We start from the raw sequence: 4,624 nt of genomic DNA on the forward strand, positions 1-4,624 counted from the left end.
TGTGCAATAGACAAGAAAGAAATGATTCTTGAGAGAAAACTAACATCTGTTAGCTAAAATCTCAGAGGACCTGCCACACACACGCACACACACACACACACATATATATATATATATCCTGAATGTATATATGTATGTATATAAGGAATTTTGTATGCATAATGAAATAAATATTTTAATAAAATGAAATCATACATATTTAGCATTCATCATAAAATCTATTGTATTTTAAATATATTTTCTATAATATATAAATATCTAATACAAATGAGTTGATTATTTTTTTTTTATATTTTATGTGGTCTGTACATTTACTCTTCAAATGTACCTGTATAGAATCTTCATTAAATCGATTTTTAATTTAATTTAATTTAATTTAATTTAATTTAATTTAATTTAATTTAATTTAATTTAATTTAATTTAATTTAATTTAATTTAATTGTAGGTCAGAACCATTGTTTGCTGGATACAGACCTGAGGCAGCAGTACAGTGGCTTTATCAGCATATGCACATGTACGTGTGTGTGTGTGTGTGTGTGTGTGTGTGTAGTTATTGTTTAAAAATACTACATGCTGAAAGTGGTGTTGGTGTGGGAGGGCAGAGAGAGGGGTGTTCCTTTAGCAGGGCAGCCAAAGTACAAATGTCTTCCTCTTGGCTCTGTGTCTCTCTCTTTCTCTCCCTCCCCCACTTTAAGGTGGGGCACGTTTCCTCTGACACACACAGACACACACACACACACACACACACACACACACACGGTCTTACAGTTGAAGACCATCACCGTCTATATACGCAGCCCAGTTCTCTGTTTACTGTCTCTCTTGCACCACAGGATGACAGTAAGGTCAGTATGAGAATAAGAATGTGAAACTGAGGTAGGGATGTTTTGAAGAATTCAAAGAGCATTTTTTACAGGCACTGGGTACAGTTTACACAAAAGAGTATTTGAACACTTAAGTCCCATTTAAATATGTTTGAATGCCATTGTATTACATAATAAAATGTCTAATTAGCCAGTCAAGACCTGGAGAAAGCTAGGTGTTAGCTTTCACATTTTGCAAAAGCTTGGTATCCAAATGGTTTCAAATACTGTGGAGGTCAACGGGACCAACATTCCTCAAAATATCTCAATTGTGTTCCAGGTTTTTTTTTTTTTGAGCATTTAAATCAATTGGACATTCAGTGAACATTCCTGAAATACCATTTTGTTTAAGCTGGGACATTGCTTAATACAGCACAGTATACTGCCTGTATACTATTTTTAAAATATGTGAAACAATGCATTGCAGAGTCAAGTGATTAGTCCCATGACATTTACAGCTCAGGTGTTTGGCTCTTACATGGTCCCTTGAGTAAAGATCTCAAACCATGTACTTCGAAATAATTCTGTGCTATTTACATGTATGAATGCAAACTAATTATTATAGACCTGCTTTGGACATTTGGGTATCTTATGTTTATGGAACATGTGCCTACCTTAAACAATATACATAATACATAAACAGTATTATGATAGCATGCTATTCTGAACATAGCCAGTGTTATGTGTCTTTTTAAGTAAAAGAGAATGTGGAGCATTTCAGTTGATGGTCACCAGATGGCAGTAACAGACTGGAGATACCTGCTCTCTCTCTCTCTCTCTCTTTCTCTCTCTCTCTCTCTCTCTCTCTCTCTCTCTCTATATGTATATATAATGCTGCTGTCTACCATGAGAGGGCGACACAAACAAGCAATGTGCTTATGAAATGATGAGTTTGCCTACTGTAATGATTGAAAGACTCTTAAATGCTCTCAAAACTTGAGCCTGATAATTAAATATTTTTATAGTTACTTTCAAGTAGAATTTTAATTCTTCAGTCTCATAACTGAAGAAGTTTACACCACTGATTCTGTTATTTTTAAGCTGCTTGAACCATTTATATTGTATAAAGTGCTATATAAATTAATAAATGGGACACAGATTTGTGGTGATTTGAATTTGCATTGTTTTAATGATCACTTTTATAATTATTATTAATATTAGTAGTAGTAGCGGCAGTAGATTAAAGATAAACAATGAATATATCAAGATTACCCCATAGGCAATATGCAAAATTATTATTATAAAATAGACTAAATGGGAAAAATTGAGTTTTGTAAAAATCATAACAATCATTATTAAAAAAAAAAAAAAAAAAAAATACAAAATGGAACAATAGTGGATGTGGGTTCATATTGCTTAGTGTGTTTTATTACATTTTTAAAAGGTATTACATTTATGTTACTTTGTTATTTGAATGTTAATTTCAATACCATAACAGACCTGTAACCCAGAGACAATTTGAGAAAACAAAATCAAAATTGGGAGATATAAACTATTGTAGTAATTACAGTTGTAATATCTTCCAGTTCTGAGTTTATATCTTACAGTTCAGAACAAAGTCAGAATTGTGAGATAAATAGTCACAATTTCCTTTTTCTTTTCATTTATGTATTAATATTATAATGATATATAAGTTACTGGAATGGAACACAACATGTTTGAGTTCAGGTTTAAAAGTAAGTCTGTTTGTGGAGTCCTCCCTGGACTGTGTATGTTTATCCCATCAGAAGTGTGCTGCTCTGCACACAGACTGATTCAGGCTAGCCATGTGTGGGTAAATGTGAGAGTGAGTATTTATGTGTGTGTGCGTAAACTGAGAAACTATAGGACTGGGGTTAGTTACAGTAAATTACCCCTGCAGTTCATTTAACACCAACCCAGCATGCACAGCAAAGCTGCATCCACTTACTTAAACAACAAACTACAAACTCTCCAGACCTGCACACTCAAAGACTAAAGTGATACCAATGCAGGGTACAAACTCATACTCATACTGACTAACCTGAAGGCACATGCATGAAAATGATAAGATTTGATTTGCAATTCCTGAAGGGCATTGCTTGCAAGATAGAAATTGTGTTGAAGTGTTAGGTGCATTTAGCTTGCAGGTTTTGTTTATTTTCTGTCAGCTGCACACAAGAATCAGAACAGGTGCGAGATGAAAAGGTGTGTGAATAGTTAAAATATGCAAAAATAATAAACCAATGGCAATTCAGTATGCAAATAGATATAAGAAAGAGGACCAATCACAAACATTAATGATGTCATTGCTGTCAGTTCACTGTCTGATTTTGAATCACTGAACATTCCATTTGTTTTTGTTTTTTAAGTATGATTATAAAAAACTAAAATGATAATAAAAAAAAGCTGAAAACATTAAATGAGAAAAACTAAAATGACTTTTACATTTCCACTTTTCAGGGTTTTCTGAATAAAACAATCTCTGCTAATTTAAAGAATATCTCGTCTAGAGTTTCAGAAGAGCTGAGCTCAAATTCACAAGGACACTAAAATCTGCAATAAAGTTAGACATTTCAATATGAACTCAAATAATTTGCATCAGAATCTTCCAAATGAACTGAGCTGTCATCTATGTTAATCTTACAACTCTTTACTCCCACTGTATGTCAACAAATGATTCATATGTATTTATTTTTAAAGTCTCCAAGGGAATTTTAAGAAATCCTATGAGACAAACCTGATACTTAAATGAAACATGACAGAGAACTCCATTAAGTTTCCCGAGCTATTAAAGAGCAACCTCATGGCAATCAGATATTCCTCTGGGTGAAGCTCTTATAGTTACTGCAGCAGTGCTAGTATTTATAGCATTACTGCAGTCTGCCATCATATAGCCCCACTCTTCTTACAGACGCAGTGAAATCATGTGTAGAGTTTTGCATCTTTTATTCTGCTTTTTATCTTTGATGCCATACTAAAATCTACTAAACACACACACACACACACCCCCCCCCCCATAGGCGTAATGGATTTTATACTGTACAAACTGTATAGTCTATGGCCTCACACCAACCCTACACCTAACCCTCACAGGAAACTTTGTGCATTTTTACTTTCTCAAAAAAAACTCATTCTGCATGGTTTATAAGCGTTTTGAAAAATGTGACATGGGTTATGTCCTCATAAGTCACCCTCTCCTTGTAATACCTGTGTCATACCCATGTCATTATACAGAGTTGTGTCCTGATATGTCACAAGAACAAGAGCGAGCACACACACACAGACACACTGAAAAGTTTGGGGTGGGTGAGATTTAAAAAAATGTTTTTAGCTCCTTATGCATGTATTTCTATTTGGAAGAAAGCAGCATGAACAACCTTTAGAGAACAAACATCTCTATTTGTTATCTTTAAGGAAAAACCAAAGTCATGTGGGTTTAAAAACAACATCGGCAAATGTTAACAGAAATGCATCTTAACTTCATGATTCAAATATAACTCCATTTAAAACCAATATGCAACTTCAATAATCTATTATCTAAGAGTGCATTGACTGAGTCACAGAAAACCTCTTCTCTGTCATCTCTGGTGGCCAGTGAAGGAAAGTATTGCATGTTGACTATAAGGTCACTTACAGATGGAGAAAGTCTCGTTCTTCCTCTCTCTTTAAACTGTCAGACAGGAAGAGGGCTGTGATTTGATGGCTGGCTCTATGAGACGCCACTTGTGTTCATCTGGCCACTGGAAAGGGAGAGTAGGCGGCAGTTACAAACGCTCCTCTTAACTCACTGACAGCCTCT

This window comes from Carassius auratus, chromosome 32 (genome assembly GCF_003368295.1).
Source record: "Carassius auratus strain Wakin chromosome 32, ASM336829v1, whole genome shotgun sequence".
NCBI lineage: Eukaryota > Metazoa > Chordata > Actinopteri > Cypriniformes > Cyprinidae > Carassius > Carassius auratus.